Source organism: Phascolarctos cinereus, unplaced genomic scaffold (assembly GCF_003287225.1).
Source record: "Phascolarctos cinereus isolate Bilbo 61053 unplaced genomic scaffold, phaCin_HiC Scaffold_5;HRSCAF=322, whole genome shotgun sequence".
NCBI lineage: Eukaryota > Metazoa > Chordata > Mammalia > Diprotodontia > Phascolarctidae > Phascolarctos > Phascolarctos cinereus.
The window spans coordinates 152,451,905-152,477,391 of NW_027555958.1; the positions used below are offsets into that span (position 1 = coordinate 152,451,905).

General features: G+C 40.3%; 1 protein-coding gene across 2 annotated transcripts in view; it reads right to left on the reverse strand.

Moving 5' to 3' along the window:
- Positions 1-2,080: 2,080 nt before the first annotated feature.
- FOXO3 (forkhead box O3) overlaps positions 2,081-25,487 on the reverse strand; it is a 161,452-nt gene continuing 138,045 nt past the window's right edge. The window contains exons 3-4 of one of the 2 annotated variants that reach the window (XR_002328529.2): positions 23,353-23,407; positions 2,081-7,094 (exon numbers count right to left, since the gene is read on the reverse strand). The gene's annotated coding sequence lies outside the window, so the exon portion shown is untranslated. The remainder of the gene's footprint in view (positions 7,095-23,352; positions 23,408-25,487) is intronic. The other variant, XM_021008206.2, reaches the window with a different exon arrangement.

Sequence of the window (25,487 nt, forward strand, 5' to 3'; positions counted from 1 at the left end):
CATCTATTGAATGCCTACCATGTGCTAGGCATCGATTGTCTATGCATTAGCAGAGCCAAGTCAAGCTTTATTTTAGGACTCCTTTCTCTTCTCCCATCCCTCCAACATGGCCCTATGCCCACATTATCCACCTTCTTACTCAAGACTTGAGGTGGGGACACTATTGTCATCCGTCCCTTCCCTATAACGATCAGTGGGGGCAGGCAGTAGTAACAATCTTTGTCTCCCTTTATTCTTATGTCTTTGGTGCTTGTGGGACTACGGCACACTTCAGGAGTGACAACTGGGAAACAAGAAGTGCATGTAAGAGTGTGCTGCTGTTGTTCAGTTGTGTCCAACCCTTCATGACCCTTTTTGGGGTTTCTTGGCAAAGGTGGTAGAGTGGTTTGTCATTTCCTACTCCAGTGGATCCATTTTGTCAGGCAAATCAGAGGTTAAGTGACTTGCCCAGGGTCACCCAGCTAGGCAGTATCTGAGGCTAGATTTGAACTCAGGTTTTCCTATCTCTGGGCCCAGTGCTCTATCCACTGAGCCACCAGCTACCTATGTTGACAAAAGGATGAACTGCATTTCCTCATCTCCTGCTTCTGAAAACCTTTCCAGTCCTAAACCTAGGATCCTAAAATCCTGCATCTTAACTATAGAACAGGAGACTGGAATTCATAGTCCCTTGGGCATAAGATGGGTGAGAGACAGAAAGACAAAACAAAAACTAGTACCTGCCGCCTTCAAGGAGCTTGCATTCTACTAACAAAACTTTTGAATCAAAATATTCGCTGTCAAACTTGATTCTAGGAATAGGATCCAATCTACCTGAAGATATGAGGAGCTATAATTTGATGCTGGTATTCAAACATAAGACATCAGACATGGTGGATAGAGTCCATTAGAGTCCGATGGTCTGGGTGGCTAGATGGGAGCTGCAGATAGTGTTGGACTCAGGACTAGGGGAAGGCCTGGGCTCAAATCCTGCCTTGACCACTTCTTTGTTGTGTGACACCCGGCAAATCACTTATCTGCTATGCCTCAGTTTCCTCACCTGCAAAAAAAGAAAATAATAGTCTCTGCCGCACAGAGTGGATATGAGGATCAAATGAGATATTTGTAAAGTGCTTTGCAAATCTTCAAGTGTGATAGAAATGGTAGTTATTATCATCTGGCTTCAAATCCTGGTTTTGCTCTTTCTTGTGAAACACTGGACAGGTTATTTACCCTCAGCTTCTCATCTGTAAAATAGAGGAGTTGGACCAGATGACCTTTAGTTTCCCCGGTCCAGTTCTAAGTCTGTGTGATTCTGTAGAATACTTAGGCCAATGCTTTAGATTAAATAGAAACCTAACCTGGGGGATTTCTAGAAGCTAGGAAAAAAAGAAGCGAGACTTTTCCTAAAGGATCTAGCTATTTAAAAACAATAAGCAAACAAAAAAGAATCCTGAATCAGACTACTAAGAATAGTTTTACAACAGGGCGGAGTTCAGCAGCAGCTAAGTTAACAGGAGACGCCCCAAACCCAACATATACATATGGGAAATATTGATTCTGTTCCTACCATAACTTGAGAGTTTCCGTGTTTGACTTGCAGGAGACTGTGTATGCCTGATGTTTCTTTCTTCGGGACTCACCTGCCTGAGAAAGGTCTCCATGTGAAAAGGTCAAAGGCCCCCAACAGCAAAGAAGTTCTACAGGTCTCCTCGACTTCAATGCTGGTATAATAGAACCTTCACTTAGGAGTCATAAGCAACATACAGACCTCGGGTCCCCTGGACAGACTATTTTGGTTTTGCTAAGCTGTCCGGGTGTTCCTGAAGGTGTTATTTTACAGATGAGAAACTGAGGATAAACGACCTGTCCAGTGTCTCGCAAGAAGGAGCAAAACCAGATCTTTGGCACTCTAAGAGGAAGGTTTACAGTCACTCTGTTCCCAGCTGGGTATTCTCAATTGAATGAACCTTTTTTGGATAGAGGCAGCTCTCTACCTCTATTGTCCTCTAACGGGTGAATCTCAGGGATTCTGTTACAGAAGGGGGAATGAAGTGGAGGGGGAGGGAATCGGAGAATACCACACTTTCTTGGAGCAGGGTAGAGAGTCATTATGCTTTATTTACATGCGGTCACCATCTCTTTTACAAACTAGATTACAATCGAAAATGGAATACACAAGGTGATATCTACAGATAAACACTGAGGAAAATAAGCACAGCATCTCTATTTCATTTGGAAAGATTCTCAAATCAAAAATAGTTTGATCCTCCTGGAGAGAGGGTATATAGTCGGTTAGTCAATCCATGGCAACACACGGTTTGACGAGATCCTCAGTGAGAATGCAAATGGATAGTGTTGACTCTAAAAGAAAGGACGAGGCACTACCAAAGCAAAGTAGGAGCCTCTTAGCTCTTAGGTGTTTTGACTGTGGCCATGCACCAAAGACAGGGGTTTAGCATCATTCTAGTTTGTACAGGTTATCAGCAAGAAACTAAAACAGAGAAGACAATTTTACAGATACTGTATACAGATACTTTTTTTCCATTCATGCAACTTTTTTTTTTCTGAAAAAAAAAGTTTAACATGTGAAGCCAAAATGCACAATACATTGTTTTTTCAAATATTAACTAATTTATCTGGTCCTCCACATCTGTTTACATTTCCAATGCACATGATGTACTAAGACAATTATATGAGAGAAGACTGATTGCCAAGCAATAACATAATTTTAGAGAAATAAATGTCCTAACATATAGCTTTTTAAAGCAATGGTACAAATATTTCTGGAGTTAGGCAGAAGCCTTATAACCAATCGTTCACAAAAGAAAAAAATCACAAATAAAATTAAATAAAATACACAATCGTTCAAATCGCATAAATGTTACCACTTTAGATGCTTAGCGCTTATGTATTAAATATTAACACTAAAACTCTTTAATAACTTGTGTATCTGCTACAAGATCTTATTTGATGGACATGATTTCAGGAAAATTAGTCTTTTTCCTTTTTCCCCCTTTCCCCAGAGATGCTGCTGAACTTCGTACCTCTTGGCCAATGATTATCTCCCCATAACTGATTTTCTTAATGAAAAACAAAATCATACTTAATCATATATTCTCAAAATATTCCAAGAGAAAATAGAATCAGTGAATTTTAGTATTGGAAAGATTAGTTTTCCTTAATCAGGGCGAAAATATGAAAAGAGACTTTTTTTTTAAAGGCAGAAATTTTGATTTTGGTTGAGGAAAGCCTGAAGGCTTGAATTTCTCTACTGCTTTTTCCTTTTCCTTGCCCATCCCCATGGAATCCCTTACATTCCTGTGGGGAATAATTAAGTGGCTGTGGTACTACTTTGGTCCTGGTTGCATCTTGAAGAAACCCAAATGACGACCATTAAAAAAAAGAGAGAGATCCACCAGGCAGGAGATAAACCTGTCCTCATCATCCCTAGTCCAATGAACACAAATCATTAACTAACTTGAAATCTTACCCCTATGAATGGGAACTATCTGCTGGTAGTAGCGAAAGCCACCATGAGCTTCATCCTCAGGGAGGGGAGGCAGTAGACGTGTTTGTTAAAATCAACACACACTCACACACACACATACATACACACACACACACAATACCACAAAGCCCGCTTTGTACTATATCAAACATCCTCCTCTGATTAACAGGAGATTTTTTTTAAGTAAAAAAAATAACATTATGGTAGATGAGAGAAAAAAAGAAAAAAGAAAAACAACTTCAGATTCATTCACAGCTAAGGATATACCTGAACCTGAAAAGGGCAATGCATATTCTGCACTTAAGTACATAACAGGGAAAGCTTGTGATAAAGCTGTTTTCTAACTTTGGTAAAAGGTGTTTGGGCCTGGAGTCTCGGAGGGGAACAGTTCCCCAGAGTACATGTCTAATCAGAAACAGTTACTCTTCTGGTTTCCTTATAAAAAAAAAATGGCAGCCCTCCCCATATTACGCTAAGGGGTGAGGGTAGAGAAGGGAGGGTTAGGAAGGGCTGCAATTTGGTTAGCTGATGCTAGTGATGAAATCAGCTATGGGAACTGCAGATTTTCTATTTAGCGTCCTAGATCTGAAAACAGCCAGAGAGAGGAGGGTGCGCACAGAAATCAGTCATGGTACTTCCAGACGATCCTTTAAACCTAATCTGTAGAAAAGCCACAAGCGGCACCTCTACCCAGCTCAGGTTAACAGAGGCATGGCTACAACTCTAGCACGGATCTTGCTTCTTTGGCCTTTCAGCTTCAGCCTCAGCTCCCAACGCTCCATTCTGCTGGAGATATAGTACGGAACAGAGAGACTTCAAGCTGGTGGGTGGATAAAGGGGAAGACTGTAACAATTCTAGGTCAAGAACCAGAAAGGATCAGACCTTCCTTGCCCCTCTTGCAGCCCTCCTGCATGGCTCAGGGATTCAGTCCCTTAGAATTTCTCACCCATCCTTAAACTGTTGTTTCACTGAGTCGTTCAATAAGGGGGAAAAAAAGACTTCCTGTTCAGTTTTGTAGCTCCCTGATCCTGTGCTTTCTTGCACTCAGTTGTCTTAGATTAAATTCTAATCTGGGTTCAAAACATTTCTCAAGATAGTTTCAGATTAAAACCTATCTAATGCGAGAAAAGTAGAGAATGAAAGAGATACTATATAACTGAAGGGAAGTCTGTGCCATTTTTTTTTCAGTTGGAACACTGTTAGTACTTTTTCTGACCTACTTCCTGCCCTCTCCCACCCCCAAGCAACTCTTGGGGTCTAGAGCAACAAAGAGAAAACAACTTCCTTATAACTCAGGAGCTGAATTGCAATCTCTAGGCTCTCTAGCTGGAGCAGCCTGGACTCTCGTATAGCCTAACAGCTCCCTACCACCAGCTGGTTTCCACGTAGGCCATCTGACCAAGTAACAAAACAGTGCGTTCCTCCTCTCTGGCCCACTTGGCTAGCTTCTCCTTTCAGGATAGAGGAATGAAGATTGAGAGAGGTATTTCTCTTTCACCAGTGCCTGACCAGGCAGTCCTTTTGCTTTTCAGAGAGGACTAGCAAGCAATATTTGACAGGTGTCTTATTTGTACAATTTTTAAACTCTCATTATGGTAAAGGAATATAGGAAGCAAGTTCCTGCCACAGACAAACTGACCAATCTGAACACACTTACTACTACCTTTCGCACTGAAAAGGATAAGATCTTAAGTTGTTCAAAAAACTGGTACGTCCAGGTTGGTCTACCATAACCACAACCACAGAAGCATATACAAATTCTGTGAAACATGATGAAATAAACAGGGTCATCACTCAAAAAGGACAATACAGGCATGGCAGAGTTGGGGTGAGAGAGGGCATTAAGAGACCAAATGGAATGCCCAACACACCAGGTGTAACTTCTACCAACATCGGCCCCCAAGATAACGCAAAGGAACAAAAAAGGGGCTCGATAGATAGCGGCAGGTGCACGTGTGTGTTTCATGTGTCATGGAAGGAAGTTGTGACATGTTGCATGGGACCACTATCAGTGAGAACTTTTGACTGAAACTTTGGGATGGAATACAGGTTTGTATTCTTACCACCCATGCATAATTATTCATTTCTGTACTCTACATAATAAAATATATTTATACATTTATATGCATAATGATTTTATCCAAAGTGGGAAAAAAAAAGTCTTCAGAGAGCATGTTGGACAAGTGATTCAATACTAGAGTAATTGGAGCTGCTTCTTACCAGATTCTTCCTGTCCCAATGGAACACCCAACTCAACTCCCTACCAAAGAAACTAACAAAAAGAATCACACTTTCCAGGTTAAACAGAAAGCACCTATACAGCACCAGTAACTTAAAAAAAGAAAAAGAAAAAACAACCCAAATCTGGAAAAGCCGGAAAAACAAAACAAAAAGTTTAAAATGGCCTTTCATCTCTGTTTCATTTGTTCAAATATAATCCAAGCTCAAGGAAAGGTATTCAAACAAATATGAAAGATCCAAAGTCCCCCATAAGTCTGGTCTGCACTTTTCACATAGGTTATCTACTTTAGGCCTGACATATACTTGTGAAAGCCTTATCTCACTTTCAATGCAGAACAGAACTACTTTTCCCCCTGCTTTCCTCCAAAGAAAAAAAAAGGGGGGGGGAATTTCCGAGTGGCATTTGGCAATGAATGGGCATCTCATATTATTTCTCTCCTTAAAATAGCTATTTCAACCAATAAACAGATGGTCCAGTACACTGAATGGGGAACAGTCCATAAAAACCACAGGCCATCCTGATTTAGACAACAGCAAATCAGCTTCTGGGTCTCTTTGGTGGACCCTCCAAAAGAATCTTCTTGTTCAGAATTTTAAAAAGCAAAACAAAACACTGTATAGGATGCATTGTTCTTCATTTCTCCTGTGCTATATCTTGTTTTTGGAAAATGATTGTGCCATTGTTAGGTTTCTAAGAAGAGAACAGTTTTCTTAAGAAGAGAATAGTTTTCTATCAGACAAAACACGAAAGAAAATGTTCTTTAGATTATGCGACTTGTCAGTCTATAGAGTCAGAGGGACCCAATGTCTGGGACTCCTGAAGCAGGAACGTAACTGGCAAGTGTTTGCTTCCTTCCAAAGTTTTCAACTTGCCAGGGAAAGAAAGGGTAGGTGAGTCTAGTCAACAGAAAAAATAAACAACAGCAACAACAACAAAAAACCACTGCATGGGCACAGGAGTGAGAAAAGCAAGAAAACAAATACAAAACCAAAACTTAAAACAACCCCTAAACCACTGCTATATGATAACACCACATGAGCATCGGCAGGGAACTACTGTTAGAGGGCACACAGTGTGTCTTGACAAGATGGCGCAGAGGCGTTGGGTGCGGTGTCCATGGAAAGTGCTCCATCATCCTGTACAGGGAAGATTTTGCATACGTTCTCGAGTTTGATAGGAGCTTTGCTGGGGGGGGGGGAATGAGGGGCCATTAACAGTCTTGGCTTGATTAGGAGAAGGATGCAGGATTGATTCACAAAGGTCAATAAGCTGTAAACGGTGTCATTGTCCACTTGCTGAGAGCAGATTTGGCAAAGGGTTTTTTATTTCCTCCTCTTTAGATCTGGTGTCAGTTTGAGGGTCTGAAGGAGAAAAAGAAGGAAAGCAAGATGATTAGGACATTTAACCCACACTGTGGTACTCGCTCAATTCCAGAAACTGTTTTGCATTTAACTTTGTATAATGCCTGGAGGGTGGGGACTATTTCCTCCTTTTTTTTTTTTTTTAAAATCTTTATATTCTCAGTGCAATGACAGATTTTACAGGTGAGGAAAATGAGTCCCAGGAAGGTAAAGCACAAGACTGAGCATTTAACAGATACTTGTGATTTGAATTTTTCATTTCCACTACAGGAGTAATAACACTCAAAGATTCTTCATAGGATATTTGTTTTTCCTCCCCCCAAAATGTCCCCAAACATAGGAACGTAAGTAAAATAAGCAGTTAGAATACAAAGAAAGGCAAATGTCTGGAAGCGGAGTCCTTTGGCTAAAACATAGGAAGGATGAATTCTAATATTCCTTTCCACAAGCTTTTTTTTCCCTTCAGTTAAAAGTCCCATTGGAAAAGGAGGGTAGCTTAGATCACAGAGGACAAGATACTTAATCGCTCTGCCTCAATTTCACCATTTAGCATTCTCATGATACTAACAGCACCTATTTTTCAGGGTTGTTGTGTAGATCAAATGATATATATGTAGCTCCTTAAAGCACTATATGTATATAAACATATATACACATACACATATAAAGAAAGATATGATGTTCAGTTGTATCCAACTCTTTATGATCCCACTGGGGGTTTTCTTGGCAAAGATACTGGAATGGCTTGCCATTTCCTCCTCTAGCTCATTTTACAGATGAGGAAACTGAGGCAAACAGGGTAAAGTGACTTGCCCAGGGGTCACACAGCTAGTAAGTGTCTGAGGTGAGATTTGAACCCAGGAAGATGAGTCTTCTGGACTTTAGGCCCGTCACTCTCTCTACCGTGTCACCCAGCTCCCTAAACACACACACACACACACACACACAGAGCAAGAGATATGTTTATTATATATTCTATATTTATTATATATGTAAATGTAAATTTATACACATGTACATATATGTATAATTATATACATATGTGTGTACACATACATTAGCTATTATAATTATAGTCCTGGCTTGAGAGAGAGCTTGGCATGTGCTCTGCCTCCCACCTTCCTCAAATCACAGTCTGTACTACTGTAATCACACTCCATGAAGAAACTGATCAAGGGCTGGCAAACCAAGGCTTACTTAGGTGTGACCCGCTCTCCTGACTGGGCTTAAGGACCAAGACACAGCCTTCAAGGCCTTTCTGTTAGATATAACTCCAGGCCTACATCATAGGACCATCTGAGTCCAAATCTCCCTCCCCCTATTTTATAGGTGAGGAAAATGAGACCAGGGAAGGGCTTGTGTGATTTGCTTAATATGCCATGGATTGTAAGCATCTGAGGCAGATTCATGGAATCACAGATTTGGAGATGGAAGGGCCCTTAGAGGCCAGGCCATTTAATTTAACCCTCCCATTTTAGAGATGAGGAACTAGGCATTAAGGGAACTGTCCAAAGTCACACAGCTAGGAAGTGGCTAAGCCAGGATTCACACCTAGATTGTCTCACTGTAAATCTAACACACCTTCCTCGGTATCATATGTTGGAACTAATTTGAACACAGGGTCTAGACTCCAGAATCAGTGCTTTTCCCACTGTCCTATGCTGCCTTAGAACTCACAGAGTCCTCCAGGAGGACTTCAGAAAAACCTGGAAAGATTTATATGAACTGACGCTGAGTGAAATGAGCAGAACCAGGAGAAAATTATATACAGTAACAGTCACACTGTGAGATGACTGACTTGGATAGACTTGGCTCTTCTCAGCAATGCAAGGACCTAAGACAACTCCAAATGACTCACAATGGAAAATGATATCCACATGCAGAGAAAGAACTATGGAGTTGAATTCATATGGAAGCATACTATTTGCTCCTTTTCTTTTGTTGTTTTGTTTTATTGTTTCATTCTTGTGGTTCCTCCCATCAGTTCTAATTCTTCTTTACATCATGACTAATATGAAAACATGCTTAATATGAATGCATAAGTTGAGCCTGTATCAGATTGCACACCATCTTTGGGAAGGGGAAGGGCAGAGAGGGGGAGAAAATTTAAAACTCAAAATCTTATGGAAGTGAATGTTGAAAACTAAAAATAAATAAATTCTTTTAAAAAATAAAAACTACCCAAAATTAAAAAAAAAGAATTCTTAGTCTCCTCCTCCTTAAACATTCTGAAACCTGGAGTCATGCTTTTTTCACAGGGCTGCCCAACTTTTTCATTAACTCTTCATTACCAGGTGGGCTAGAAACTGCCACCTTTAGTAAGTGTTAATTTAGTTTGCATTGGTGGGGGAATTTAAACTTCTTACAGAATGGAAGATTAATTAACATCTAAGCAGAAAGTCCCATAAATTTGATTCTTAAATCATCAAAAATCAAAAGAAAAACATGTGTATACACACACACACACACACACACACACACACACAGAGCAAAACAAGTTCCCCATTAAAACAACCTGATCAGCAAGTTAACATTTCTGCCTCCCACATTCCTCTCAGAGAGAAGATACTTGAGAATGGATCTGAATAGACACAAAGCACAGTCTGATTTAGATTTAAAGTGGCCACTCATATGAACTGATGAGACAAGAAAGCATATGTTTGTACAGAACTGAGCAACAAAAGTTGCCGCCCTAAGAGCTTTTCATAGTAGCAAAGAACGAGAAACAAAGTAGATGGTCACTGATAGAAGGAATGGCTAAACAATGATGTAATGGAATATTCCTGCACCACAAGACGTGGATATGAAGACTTCAGAGAAACATTAGAAGACTTACATGAATGGCTGACACATAAAGTAGAATCAGGAAAATAATGTTACACTTTGACTACAACAGCATAAATGGAAAGAACAGCAGCGTAAGAAATGATAACAAGTAAGCTTGGCCCCCCTGAAGAGTTATGTGGATGCATTCCTTCCTTCACTGTGGAGAAGGTACAGAAGAGGGAAGGAGGGATTACAGATGTGGGATTCTGCATAGGACGAAAGCTTGGGTTAATATCCTGGTTAGTTTTGCTGAAGTATTTTTCCCCCTTTTTAATTTTTTGTTTTAAAGGATGGCTCTCTGGCATGGGGGAGGAAGCAGGAAAAGAAAAATATTGGGAAATACGAGCGATGCAAAACAAAAGACAAAAGCATAATTCTTTAAAAAAAGCTACAGTGACAAGGCCCTGGCCACAAGTTGTCTTATTTATGTGGGGGGAGGGAGAGAAAAAAATTAATTTAAATGGATACAACACTGTCTTGGCAGTATAAAGTTTCATAAAACAGACAGCAAAGATGGAAACGAAGCAATCGTCGAGATACACTAGCTGCCTATCTTTTTACCAGCTAGAGAGGGCAGGTGATGAAAGATCTATCAATAAATTCACAAACAAATATGTCACATACATCTGCAACTCCCCATGAGAGGTGACATTCTTGTAAATGCATTTGGAATTTTCAAATGTACTTGTGACTTTAAGTCTCAATCTGTCCCTCTGAAATGGCATCCTTGCTGAAGTCACACTCTTTGTATACAAATATTCAGGAAGCTAGCCTAGTCATGTTTCATCTCTAGAACAGAACACACCCATGAGCATGGGAGCCCTTGTTAACTGCTATGCAACCTACTGGAAAAACCTTTTAGTGGGTTTGTTTTCTCTTCCTTCCTTCCTTTTTTTTCTCTTTCTTTCTTTCTTTCTTTCTTTCTTTCTTTCTTTCTTTCTTTCTTTCTTTCTTTCTTTCTTTCTTCCCTTTTCTCCTTTCCTTCCTCCCATTTTTCTCTTTCTTTTCTTTCCTTCCTTCTCCTTTTTATTCCTTTTTCTCTCTTCCAAGAAAGTAGGGGAAAAGGTCAAGGAAATCACTGATTTTTTCCCCTTTCTGTTGCTCATTTCCTTAATCTTGGTGATTTAGGGGGTTTCAAGCTACTTTGTAGAAACTAACCAGGGTCATCTCTGGGTTTTAGAGGGTGAAAAGACTCAAAAACAGTGCTTCCCTTCCGGTTGTTGCTGCTCATGTCCCTCCATCAACCTGCTGATTTTTGGAGGGCTCCGACCAATGTCCTTTACTTTGCCTCTACTAGGTTAGTGGGTAGTTTTTCTCTTCAAAATAACATTTCATAAACCACAGACTAACATCACTATGCAATGAGTCAGCAAGGAACAGAGTCCCTCAGGTACTGGTCTTAACTTACTGCAAAGTACCGGGAGAGAAGCGATAGCCTATTACCTAATTCAGGTGCTTTTCCCCTTGTAGTTCCCCTTGGTGTTAATTAGGTGGCCTTGGAAAGCAATTCTGAATGGAAAGGTGACATACTTGGCTCCCCAAGTAGAGAGGCAAAGTGATGTATGCCCCTGAAGGGGCCTGGATGGATGGGGTGCAATTGGGAAGGTAACCAAAACAATCTGGCAAAAGTGTTCTGAGGGAAGGCCCTGTTAGCCCTGAAATAGTCAGGGCCCTGTTCCCCAGGCCAAGAAACCTGGAAACAATTTCCTCATCAGAACAAGAAGTCTTCAGGGGCCTTCATCATGAAATACAGAGAGGTTAATCATCATCTCACAGAGAATATACTATACATCAGTATTTTCCTTGTTTTCTTTCCTGGCCCATTACAACCTATGACAATGTTCAGAGAACCTACTACAGATTTCATAGGTAATAGAGCTCACAGGGAGACCTAGGTTCTTAGGAGAATGCCTCTTTTACTTTCTCTCTTCTTTCTTTCTTTCTCCTTCCTTCCTTCCTTCCAAGACTGGGAAAGGAGTAGGTATATGTTTAGAGATAGTCCTTGCAAATTTAACAAACGGAGCTCTAGTGTTTCTTTGAACACCTACTGGGCTGCTGGTGCAGAAGAAAAGAGAGGTAATATGGCACAGTGGAGAATCTAGTTTGGCTTTGGAATCGCCAAGTTCTGTGTTCAAGTCCTGCCCCTGATATATACTGATGGTGTGATTCTGAGCAAGTCCCTCAACCTTTCAGAGTCCCAAGTAATTCTCTACATTATAAGTTCCTAAACAATTTTGCCCATCTCAGTTGGAAAAGGAGTTTTGGATTTTCTATACTAAATGATATCACAGGTGCAGAGGAAAAAAAGATAAAAATCCATGGGGGGAGGTGAGGGGGAAACTAAGCTGATTTCCCTCTATTAAAAGGAAAATAGACTGCAAAATACTGGGAAAGAATGACTTAGTATCATGTGATTTTTAATGAATCACTTTGACCACTCTGACCTCGGCATCCTCCTCTATGAAATGATGGGGCTGGGCTAAATGTGCTGTAGGGTTCCTTTCAGTTCTCCATCTATGATGCTGTGATGTTGGTAGGGGCAGTGAGGTCTAAGTGGATAGAGTACGTAGGTTTAAGAGTCCACAATTTGCATGATCTCAGTTCAAATGCCATCTCAGTCAACTAATTAGCTATGTGCCCCTGGACAAGTCACTTACCCTCTGCCTCTCATCTATAAAATAAGGTGATTGGACTACAAGGCCTCCAAGGAACCCTCTAGCTCTAAATCTCTAATATTAAGATATTATGTGCCAGAGAAGTATAAGCATCTGAGCATAAACAGAACCTCTTTATAGCCCACCATAAAGAAAAGATTAAAAAAAAATGAAAGCTGTATTTCATTTTGTCCAATTCCTACTCACTTCTTTGTAAAGGCTCAAAGCTGCTGCATGTTAAGCGGACTCAAGTTGGGATCTGCCTTTTTTTGAATCCCTAGTGTTTTTAGCACAGTGCCTGGCACACAGTAGGTGGTTAATATGTTTACTGATTGAGTGAAGGAACAGAGGGAGAATATGACACGATAAAACATTCTACTAGACTGGGAACCAAACAATACCTAAAATTGGGGTTTCATGTCCCCTAGACCGTGATAAAGTATAAATTGTTCTTATGCTCTCAAAGGGAAAACATACTAGATCAGAGTGCGTGTGTGTGTGTGTGTGGGGTTTCAAACATGTAACAGATTAAAAGTATTTCTTTGGAAAGAAAAGCAAGTTAAGAATTAAGAAAGCTCCTAGACCTTACTGTTTTCAGGCAATATGCCATCAGAACAAATGCTAACATGGAGTTCTTAACCACCCCTACGGTTCATTCATATGAGGGAAGGGGGAAAGAAATACCCCCAAGAAGTTTGCAAAGCTGGCAAAGCTGTACCCCTCAAAAGAAACAGATTTCAAAAATCAAGATGGTGTTGAATACAAAGAAAAAAAGAAACGGGGAGGCCAAATGATGCAGCCGGTTCTAAAAATATTCGTTTATGCTATCATCTGGCGAGAGTATGTCATCCTATAATCTTGGCATATGCAGGGACAGCAAGTTTCTGTCTAATTATCACCGAGTCATGTGACTACACATGATGTTCTAAGAACGGGAAACACCTCCCTGACTCCCCTCCCAAAAAATAAAAATATTAAAAAAACCCTAAACAAAAACATGAAAAAACCCCAACCTATTCAAGTGGTAGAACATGAGACCATAAATGTTTGTACTGCTGTCCTCCCACAACTTAATTCCACTGAGAAAAACATGAATTTTTAAAAAAGGATTATTTTTATTTTTGTGGCAAAGGGAGGGGAAAAATGGAAAAAAAATTGGACCCCACTGCTGAACACAACACAGGGAAAAAACCAAAACCAAATACCAAAACCAGCAGGATGAAAGCCTCACAACTCCAAATCCATTAGGCTCAGTGACTCTTTTTTACAGTGACTAAATAATATTAGGTGAAGGAAGGCCTAGTTAAAGTGGTCAGCTAAGGCAACAAGCAGCACTTTCTCTCTCTCTCCTGATAATTTAAACCCATTTCCCAGCTCCTGTAACTACTAGGAGGAAAAAAATGAGACAAAAAGGGAAATGAAACAATTATGAATCAACTTGAATATAGAACCCTTCAAATGCATTGGAGGCAATTGTTGCAGATACTGGGGATTAAATTTGCTTATCCCTAAAGCCAAAATCAACATGAGCAAAAGGGGATCTGGTGTGCTGCCTCTGAGGTACAAGCTGGATCATATTAAAGGATAGTCCAAATCCCTATGAGTTATTTTCATCAATGAGTCTGGTCTTGATTCACAGCTTGAACCTCGAAGAGGGTCCTCTTTGTCAGCTTTCCTAGAGGTAGGGTTATATAATGGAAGTGAATCTAGATTTAAGAGTAGTGGATCTCAATCAGTTGCACAGTGGGAGAGTCCTTCAGTTTAAATAAGACTTTGGCAGAATCTTTCTGGTAAAAATTCTATAAAATTATTATTGTAATGACTATTAATAAACAACATAAAGTTCATTTAAAAAAAAACCACCACCAACAAATTTGTGGTATTTCAGGGTTCCTTATGATAACATGAAAACCACTAACTCGGAGGAGCTATGTTAAAATCCCAGCTGTGTTAACTTGTCCAAACTTGGGTAAGTCATTTCATGCCTGTGAGCCTTAGTTTCCTCATATGTAAAAAGAGTTGGACAAAACCTCCAAGATTGTTTCCAGTTCTCTACAAGCAGAAGAAGCATAGGACTTGAAAATCAGGAAGATGTGGATTTGAATCCTCAGCTCAGATATTTCCCCCCCTTTTTTTAACTTCAGGAATTCTTACCAGTTTCCCCCATGCCTGGAATTCTCCCCCCTTCTCATCTCTGCCTCCTGGCTTCCTTCAAATTCCAGTTAAGTCCCTCCTTCTCTCTGAGTTAGAATCTGTCCTCAGACACTAACTAGCTATGTGACCCTGGGCAAGTCACTTAACTGTGTTTTAATTTCATTCGTAAAAAGAGCTGGAGAAGGAAATGGCAAACCACTCCAGTATCCTTGACAAGAAAATCCTAAAAAGGGGTCACAAAGAGTCAGATATGACTGAAACAACTGAACAACAAAAAGAATAACAAAAATAAAGAAAAATACAATATGACACAGAAAAAAAACCCTCCTTCTACAAAAAGCCTTTCCCAATCTCCCTTAACATTGATGCTTTCTCTATTACAGTAATCTCCAATTTATCCCATATATTTCTTATTTATTCACAGCTGTTTGCATATTGTCTCCTTTAGACTTTGAATTCTTTGGGAACAGGAAATGTCTTCTGCCTTCCTTTGTATCCTCAGTGCTTGGCACATAGTAGGAGCTTAATACATACTAGTTGACTACTAGCTATGTGACCTTGGGCAAGTGACCTAACCTCCTGAGCATCAGTTTCCCCATCTGTAAAACAATGAGGATAATAGAATCTAGCTTACAGGGTTGTTCCAAGATCCAATGGGGAATATACAAATAAAGCATTCTGCAAATCTTGAAATGCTATATAAATATGACTTATTATCATTATTGTTATTATTACAAGATGTTGAACAGTGTAGGGGAACATGCAGATGTGGTACAACATCATAGTTTAACTTAATAACTCCTCAGACACTTTCTAGGATCACAGAGGAAGAAGGCGGCAGGACACTTAATATCTACATTAGCAGGATTACAATAAGCCAAATAGTGCCGGACAAGCCTTTTGTGTTTTTGCCAGAAGAAGAGTTAGGAGACGCAGCTCTATATATTTCTCATCATGCACCATCTGTGATCCCAGGATTCTGTATAGAGGTTAAGAAAATTAAGGGACTAACTGGTTTTCTAGTGGCAGACAAGGCAGAGATTGAATTTGTATTTGGTCAGAGACTGTCCCAAAAGGAAAAATCAAGATACCTAGCTCACAGGTTTTTAGTGTTTCATAAAGGTTTACTTAAGATTTAGTGGAGGCCAGGATGAGGTAGGGATGAGGAAGGAATAGGAAAAGGCGTCTGTCATCTGTCCATGTCCCATGGCAAGTTTTCTTAAGCATTATTTTCCAAAATTTAATACTGAGTCTTGACTTAAAACAGATGTGAATTGTTCCATGGGAGTTCCCTAAGAGTACACCAAAACTCGTGTGTGGAGGTAGTCAAGGGAGCCTTAATAGAACTTTTACTTTCTGGGAGCTTCAGTCTACCTGTGAGCTGTAAGTAAAGCCTCTTCATGAAACACTGGGGGTGGGAGTGGGGGGTAGAGAGAGGAAGGTAAGGGTAAGGAAGTCCAAGTCCCAGGAGAAGGCAGAAAGAATGGGGACTGATGGAGAACTGTCCAAAAGAGAGACTCCTGCAGTAATGTTGGAGGAGTTCCAATGTTTGTTGTTGAAACTTTAAAAAAAAAAAACAATGACTAGCAATCTAAAGTCACATTTACTTTGTAAATTGGGCAAAGGGATAATTTTTTGGGGGGTCCAACATGGCACCTAAGATGGCAGATATTTTGTTAGCCGACTAATAACACTATACAGCAGAACGGATTAGAAACTTTCTTAGGTTCTTCAACTTGCTAAGCTCCCAGACTTAGCTAGGAAAAATTTTTAGGCCAAACAGGTTACATTCAGTGTGAAAAAACCCAGATTAGGCATGAAGTTTGAATTTTTCAAGGCCACACTGTCAGTAATAATAGCTCACATTTATACAGCACTGACTTAATGTGCTTTTACTTACATCAACCCTCTGAGATAAGTAGCTTAAGTAGGATTATAGTACCCATTTTATGGATGGGGAAATCAAGGCCATGCAAATAACTGATTTGTCTGGGATCATACAACTAGTAAGTGGCAGAGCCAAGACTCAGGCTTGTAACTCCAAGTCCAGTGTTCTTTCCATTATGTCATACTCTCATACACCTTTTCTTGGCGTTGGGAACCCTCCTCAATCTGTTTCTTCTATCAAGTCAAACCTTACTGCCTATCATTCCTCAATTTATCATTCTACCTATTATACGTCAGTTGTTTCAACTCACTGCCCCTCACATCAAACACGTTCTACTTGTGTTTTCTGCTTATGCTGTTTCCTCTGCTTGGAATGGTCTTCCCCATCACCTCCACTCACATAAATCCTGCACATCCTTCTGGGCCCAGGTCCAGTCTCCCCTCCTCTATAAAGCCTTCCCTCGACTACCAGGACAGAACAGTGTATAAACTGTCAGATGATTTCTGTAGCTGATGTTTTTGCTTAACTGTTTCTTTGTCCCAAAGGACGGTTCAATCTGGGGGGTAGGGGCGGTGCTTGAGTGACAAATAAGTGTGATGTAAAGACAAAAAAAATCAGTAAAATGTATTTTTTTTTAAATGTAAGACTGTTTCTCAATAGCACCAGCCACAATGATCTTTCCCTTTTATGAATTCCTATAGCTGTCTATACTACTCATACATCACTGAATCACATGTGGCCTTACATTATTTAACTTGTCTTTTATGTAAGTGTGTGTCTTGTTTTTTGATGAAATTATAAACTCCTTGAGGGGCTCCTCTCATCAACTTCTTACAAGCCACTATGGTATGTTTTGTGTCTAACTCAGGGCTTGGGTATATAGCAGGTAATTGATACATGTTGATTGAATTAATGAAGTGTTCACCTAGAATGTCCACCAACCCTAGTATCTGCCAATCCAAGTCTTACCTAGTTCAAAGTAGCTTCTTCTCAATCAACCAATGTATTATTAAGGATTAAATACCCATTATACTAGGCATTGGAAATACAAAAACAAAGCACTTTGGGTCCTCAGTATTCTCACCACTATGACGATGTTGAGTCAATATCCTATAAATGCTGGAAACTTTTTAAGGATCCTTCCAAGTCTAAAACTATAATCCACTGAGTCCACAGAAATCTCTTCTCCTGTAGCGCTTAGGGCTATACTGTGCAATTCCCAACTTACTTATATTTTATTTTGTATTGTTCTGTAATTGTTCGGCATGTATGTCACTTTCCAAACAAGACTAAGTTATTTGAAGCCAAGGATTAAGATACAAGTGTATGTGTGTATGTGTGTGTATGTGTGTATATGCATGCACACACTATCTATCTATCTATCTTCAGTATTCCCACTGCCTAGAACAGTACAGGGTACATTTAATGTTCAATAGCCTTTATTTGTCAATTTCATAAGTATTCAATAATCTCCTCCTTCCCCACCCCATTCTTTGAGCTCCAAATCACACCCTTTTACCACTTCAAAATTAAGGAACCATGTCTATTGTGTGATCTAGAAACGAAATAAAATCCTTAGTTCTGAGCCTCAAGCTGTTGTCCCAATCAATTGATTCATCATTTAAAACAAAAGGGAATGAGAGGAAATGCTTAAGGTCATAAACCACATCTTGAAATATCACAATGTTTATGTTCACTGGGTGTGACTTTAGCTTGTTCCATGCGTCATCACATTAAATGAAAATCCCTTGGCTAAGCGGGAGTTGTCAACTGCTTGAGTAATGAATGGAACATGAATGTTACTGCCCCTTGAAGGTTGGGGTGCCCCACATCCTCATCAATGGTGATGACTAGTAATGCCTAATTGCATAATATTTGGTTTGGAGAGGTCCTGACATTAAAAGGAGAGACTCATTCCATGGCTAGAGTTGAGCATGGCTGGTAAGTGTTTGAAGGGTACTAAAGCCATATGTGAATTAATTTTCCCAAGCCACACTAAAAGTGGTTCTGAAAGGAATCCTAGACTTAATTACTTAGTAGCACGCCAAGGGCCAGCACTGAGAATATTCTCTGAGGATGCAGCCAAAAAACAGCTGTTGACATGGCTACACATACCCCCCCAATCCAAGGGAGAAAAAAATATGGAAAACAATGAATACAGATAAAAAGGGACAGTGGAGGGTACACCATGATAATGAGGAAAAGAACCCTTCTCTGTCAGTGGATTCAACTGGAATACAGATTACAAGTTGTGATAAAAATCCATGCCCCAGATTTCAAATCAAAAATGGGTTAGCAACATTACCAGCAGTGAATGGACTGGCAGTAGACTAGCTGGGACCATCCCAGCTGAATTCTCAATGGGCCTAGGAGGTAAACCTGCTGCCCAAAAGGTCAAAGAAAAGAGGTGAAGAGAGGAGGAGGCATTTTAACCTGCTTAGACTGGTAATGACGATGATGTTGAGTATATGCTGCCTCATTTATCAGCCAACAATCACTTATTGATTATCCTAAGGCACCTAAATCTGTATTGGATCTGTCCAATCATTTGAAGATTCAATTGACTATTTGTGATCCTTATTATTTGCAGTGGTCAAGTATGAAAAAAAGGTCTGAATGAAAATAAATTGAAAATCCCCCCTCAGACTTCATCCACTAGTCTTTTCCTTCCACATTCTCAATTTCCTCAAGGAATCAAACTATACCCATCATTAAGTTTTCATACAAGCATGTAAAATAATATAAATACACACCCACCCACATACATTTGTGTGTGTATGTAGGTGCACTTTGTTATCTTATATTCCAGCTATCTATATTTACAACAAAAAAAGATGGTTATGCCTATGAGTATTTACTAAACTACTACTACTGTACCAGGCCCAAAGAATGAAACCATCTCTATTTGTAAGGAGCCTGCATCATGCCATGACTAGAAGTTAGTTTTATTTCTTAGATACACAGAGTATTACTCTCTGGGACTTTTATACTAAGCAAAAGTAATTTCTACATCTTAATCTCAAATGTTGAATAGTCACTCATATTTCTGAAGTACTTTAAGGTTCATAAGGCACTGTCCTCACACAACTCCATAAAGGTAAATAGTGCAAATATTAACCATGTTTATTTTATAGATGAAGAAACTGAGCCTTGGGGAGGTGTGACCTGCCCAAAGGTCACCCAACTAGTGTTAGAGGGAGAATTCAAACTCGGGTCTTCTGATTCCAAGTCTTGGGCTTTCCCCACTACACCAGTCAATGAAAAATGAGAAGCTGTGAGAAAAGCTTAACATCTGGAAATTATAATCAGCCTTCCATGCCTTTCTACTGCTAGGGGAGGGAAGTGTAAAAATTTCTACTGTCTGATTTTCTTACACAAAAAAAAAAAAAAAGAAAAAAACCCAAACCCAAAACTAGAAGTAATCAATGAAGGGATCTACCATAGCCAAGGCTCCACAGGCAGGTTTTGCTCTTCTAGGGAAACAGAAAAATGATGCCAAATACAGCAAGTGATTTGAGGTCTCAGCAACAGGGGTATGAAAAACCTTTCTTTTGAGGGAGTTGGATGAGATTCTGGGAGAACAGGTATAATGGAAGAGGGATAGGACTAGGATTCTCTTGTGATACACTTTCCTGAAGGTGATGAAATGGAGTTTTTAATATGCATTCAATTCACAAGCACTTATTAAGTGCCTATAGTATGCAATGCTACGCGGTCGGCATACGAAGAAAAAAAATAGTCCCTGCCCTCAGGAAGCTTACATTTTTCTGGATATAAGCAGGAATGGCTAGGATGCGTTGATTACTAATGTGCACTCACCAGTCTTAATTAAGATTTTCTTTATCAAGCACTGTTTTAAAGACCCTAATAAACCAATTTAGGTCCAGAACAACCAGCCCACTCCCTCCTTCCTCTTTGATCAATAAGTACCTGTCTGTCTCCCTTTACAGCCGTATCAAAGGGGACCTGGAAATACTACTAGGAAGTGCTTCATTAAACCTCACCCCACTCAAAATCAGGCAATTTTCATAATTTTATTGTTAAAGAAACCCTGAAGGATTCCAGATTACTGAAGCATCCAGGCATAAGGCTGGCTGTTCTTCATATTTCCTTCATCTTGCAATTTGCTGAAGTATACTCATTTAATTTAGATGTCTTTTTTTTTTTTGTGCGGGGAGGAGGGAAGGCAATCAGAGTTAAGTGACTTGCCAAGGGTCACACAACTAGTAAGCAAATGTGGCTGAATTTGAACTCAAGTCCTCCTGACTCCAGAGCTGGTCCTCTATCCACTTCACCAAGTAGCTGCTTTTAATAACACCAATGAAACAATTAGGCATTGTTAAACCTTAAAGGCAGCATGGAAGAGAGAAAGAGCTGGCCTTGGAGGAAGGAAGAGTTAGGCTCAAGTCCTACCTTAGACACATCAGCATATCATTTAATTTCTTGGGCAACTCTATTTTTGTAAGGTTCAGAGAAAAGTGCCAACTTACACTGATAGAGGAAGCAGCTTCCATGTCAAAAACAAAACTGATAAACCTATAAGGATCATCTCATCGGCAAGGCCTCTTAAATCAACAGCACTTCTCAGGCTAGACTAGCCTAGGGTAACTGATTGAGAAAGAAGGGCTGTGGATTGGACCCAGCTGGAATAAGACATCCATGAATTTTGTCAAAGAGGCTGGAGCCAACAAAGACCTTACGATATTTGTCCCATAGCTTTTTACAGAGACAAATACTATGCTCTATGCCCACGTTCTGCCAGTTTAGGATAGGGATTTCTTAAGGAGAAAGGTGTGTGTCTTCTTGGCATTCTAGAGCATTTCAAGCACTAGAAAGGATGAAAAAAATTCAGTGCAGAGACTGAAGGTGAGGGTCTGAAATTCTTATAGCAAGTTGTACATAACAGATTTGCAGTTTTATGTGCAATCATTTTTTTATTATACTATGTTATAAAAATGCTTGTTTTATTCCATAAATTAAAAATAAATTAATAAAAATAAAAAAATAAACTCTAAAGGTTCCCCATCCCTATTAGACTTAGCATGTCTACAATTACTTCAAAGGGTGGGGTGGGGTGGGATAGATTTGCAAAGCAAAATTAATTTTTACTCACATTCAAAAAAAATATATGTCATACTACAGTATTTTGCAGGAAGGAGGAAGAACTGAGGAGGTGGCAAGTTAACCAGAAATGGGCTTCTTCGAACTGCAGAAAGGTTGGGAATCACCAAGATGGGGCAAAGTCTGAAGCTCAGCTGTGGGCTGGAACAGTGAAAAGGGCACTAAATTTGAAATAAGAAGATAGAGGGTGAGGGCAGGGGAGGAGTGAAGTCCTGGCACAGCAATTTATCAGCTGTGTGATATTAGGCAAGCCACTTCAGCCCTCTAAGGCCCCTTCCCCCTCTGAGCTCCGATCCTGTGATAACGATTACAATTCTCTGGTGATGATAGCCAGGCAATCTCCTTGGGGCATGCCCCCGGAGCCCTTGGGGCTATCAGGCTTGGTGAGTTGGCAATGCCAGGCTGCACCATGACAACCACTCTCTCATTCCCACTGAAAGCAGAGTTGGTCTGAAGGTGCATCACACACATAGGCAAGCATGAAATGTCTGCATGCCCCAGTAATGGGGGATGTGGGGGCTTGGGGTGTGATGAGCAGCAGGTGTTCTACCAAGAGCCTATCAACTGCTTATGAATATCTAGGTTTGAAACTGGTCCATGCAAAAATTATTCCCTTTGCTTTGCAATTGAGAAAACTTCCCAAAAGGCATTTATGAGAAATTTTTCACTCCATGCCCAAATCCAGGAAAGTAACAATTATGCAGTAACTCAGCCATTTATTCTTTACAAGAGGCCCTCTTACCAATACAGGCTATCTCCTCCTCCCCCTTCCAGGAAGCTAGGTTTAACAACGATAATCTGAAGCCTAAGGAGCTATTTATAGCCCCTAGACTCAGCAGACAGGTCCAAGGTTATCTGAGAGTAGTGGCTTCTTCACTGACGGATGCACAGAATGCCATGAGCATCAGAGGCTAGAACAGTAGTAGTCCTCAAGTGGGGGATGCCAGAGCCTTGGGGAAAACAACGTCCCTAAATTAGAACGCCAGGCCCCTCCATAGGAAAACTCTTTCCTACAGCTGTATCAACTTTCTTGGTTGCCAGCAATGAGAAAGACCCAGACAACTCTTCCCTTTCTGAATGACGAAAGTTCAGACTCTGGGCTTTTGAAAAGCCTGTGGTGAACGAGGGTTCCTGGAGAGGGAAAAGCATCTTTCTTCAGGAAAGTCTATTCAAGGCAGAGGCTGTAGACTGGGAGGCACGCACAAGCAGCCTGAGACCCAGCAAGGGGCCACTTTGCAGAGACTCTGGCTATAGCCAGAGAGGTCAAATCGTGCCTCCTTGGAATGCAAATAACCACCTGAAGAAAAGGCAACACTGACCTGGTGTATGCCAGTCCTAAACCCAACATTAAACAAACAGAAAAAGATAACTGGAACAGCTCAACGAAGCAACTTCTGGGAAGCAGGCAGGAAAGAAATCCAAAATAAATAACCTGCATCTTGCAAAACTACCATTCCCTTACTATGATGCTTAATCATGGGCTCTCTCACTGGTGCTATATAATGAATAACGTGCAACAAACACACCAGGTTTGTAATAAGAGGCACATATGGCATAATAGAAAGCCAACTGAACCCCTGAAAGTCTGGGTTCAAATTCTGATTCAGACACTTACTATTGGTGTAACTCTGGGAAAATCATCTAGCCAGTCTGAGTTTCAGTTTCTTTATCTGTGGTTGAACACAATAACAACGATAAAATATATTATAATAACAACATAATGATAATATATATAATAATAACATCTACCTCACAGGGGTATTGTGACAATCAAATGAAATAACATTTGTAAAGATCATGTAGGATACACTAAGTACTACAGTACCTGGCACATAAAAGTGGTTAATAAATGCTTTGTGATTAATTTCTTGAAATATTTTGCAAATCTGAAAGCACTAAAGCAGGTGTTTGGAACTTCTAGGTTCTGGACTCTTTGGCAATCTGGTAAAGCTTATGGACCTCTTCTCATAATGTTTTTAAATCATCTCCCTTGTACCATGTTTATTTGTATATATAACTTTCCTGCATTTGATTTTTTAAAATTGTTATAGATTTTTAAAAGTTATCTTTGTTTCTGAACATCTTTCCTTGCTTTCCCAACCCATCAAGCCATCCTTTGTAACAAAGAATTTAAATATATAAAATACAGAGCATTATTACAGCTAAATGGTACAATGGATAGAGCACTGGACCTGGAGCCAGAAAGACCTGACTTCAAATGTGGCTTCAGACACTTACTAGCTGTGTGAGCCTGGGCAAGTCACTTCATCCTATTTGCCTCAGTTTCTTCATCTGTAAAATGAGCTGGAGAAGGAAACGGCAAACCACTCCAGTATCTTTGCCAAGAAAACCTCAAATGGGGTCATGAAGAGTTGGACGTGACTGAAACAACTGCACAAGTCACAAAAATTCCCTGTTGGATCAGACTGCCTCACTGACGCTCTGTTCTTGGCTCATTAGCTGTATGCACCTGGACAGCTCACTTTACCACACGATGTCTTAGTTTCTTGTCTTTAAAAATAGGGATGATACTACCTACTTCCTAGGGTTGTTCTGAGGAAAGCTATTTGTAAATCTTAAAGGAGCGGGGGGGGGGGAAGGATACATCTGCTGTGAGCATCCTCTCAGTTGCTACTGCTGGGCATTTCCATGCTTTCTGCCTAAGTACTGCAAACCTAATAGTTGCTTAGCCCTGCTCTGTAGGTCTGATTATACTACCCACCTCATTTTAGTGTCAGTCCAGGATGGGATCGAGTCTGGTGCTCTGTGGCTGGGCAATTCATTTTTAACCTGCCTGGGTCTCAGTTTCCTCATTTAGAAAACAAGGAGAGTTGGACAACATGACCTCTGAGGTTTCTCATCCAGACCTAATTCCATGATCCTATCCAGGAACAAGAAAACAAGAGACCGTGTGTGTTCTGTCCTGCAGGGGACCAGTGAAGCAGACAAAACCCTAGCAGGAAGTGACAGATGGTAGATATGGAAATGGAGGTAGGGAGGCCAGTTCCTGGGTTCATCATGAAGAAAGAAAAGAGATGATAGGCAGATGACCTCCTGGTTCCTCAAGCCTCCTTGCCCCACTCCCCATTTCTGCTACCACCATGGCAAGAGTTCTTACTTCCTTGGCAGCTGGAGTTAGGACTGTGATGCCCCAACAGAAATATTCATCCTACAGAGTGCAAAGTTTCCCTGGGACTCCTAGCATGGCACGATACTTTTTTTCAGGCCTTTAAATGTCAAAGGATGAGTGACTTTATGTATGTGGGCCCCATCACACTGTCCTAAGACAGTACAGTACAGGGGGAAAGTGTGCTAGTCTTGGACTCCGGAACCCAAGTTTGAATCCTGAGTCAGCCCCTTTCTAGCTGTGAGAACTTGGGCAAATAGCTTAATTTCTCTAGGCTTCTATTCCCTCATCTGGAAAACGACAGGATTAATTAGATGGCTTTCTAAGGCCCCTTCCAGGGCTAAATCTAAAAGCCAATGATAGTTTAAGGAGCAGTTGTGACCAAATAAATTACCCAGTAGTCAACACTAGTGATGAGCCTCTCTGAATTTAGCCACACTGGGTCCTCTGAGAGCCATATAATCCATCGCTGGGCCTACATCTGAAGTTCTTCTATCTTGGTAGAAGCCAAGCCAGAACTTTTGAGAGACCAAGGTCACTTCCAGGCTATAGTAAGCCCTAACCCCTCTTTATTTAATGTCTTCCTTCTTAATTATTTCCTGTTTATCCTGTATGTAGCTTAT